Below are 418 nucleotides of genomic sequence, written 5' to 3' on the forward strand. Positions count from 1 at the left end.
TTTTTATGCGACATCTTTACGTTACTCCCTGATTGTGTTCGAATCGCTTAACATCTTATAGTGCCTATTCAATTATTGGAATTATACCTTTATAGTTTTTGTGGTACTAGTCGGGGCAATGAACTTTTAGGCAAAGTTAGGCGGCGGAAGGTATAGGCAGCGCTGCTGCGGCGCAAAGTATCAACTGCCTACCCTGGAATCGACCCAATATACGCCCGTGGGCACACTTGCGAACATTTGCTCGTTCATTTTTAACCCCCGACGCAAAAAGAGGGGTGTTGTAAGTTTGGCACCTTAGCTCTTAAACGGAATGGACTGATTTGAATGGTTTTTTTTAAAGCAGGTTTTCTGGCTATGGTTCTTAGCTTAAAATCGGAGCAGGTGGTAAGACCTTGTGCAAGGTCTGCCCGGATTGCTA

This window comes from Choristoneura fumiferana, chromosome 9 (assembly GCF_025370935.1).
Source record: "Choristoneura fumiferana chromosome 9, NRCan_CFum_1, whole genome shotgun sequence".
Classification (NCBI taxonomy): Eukaryota; Metazoa; Arthropoda; class Insecta; order Lepidoptera; family Tortricidae; genus Choristoneura; species Choristoneura fumiferana.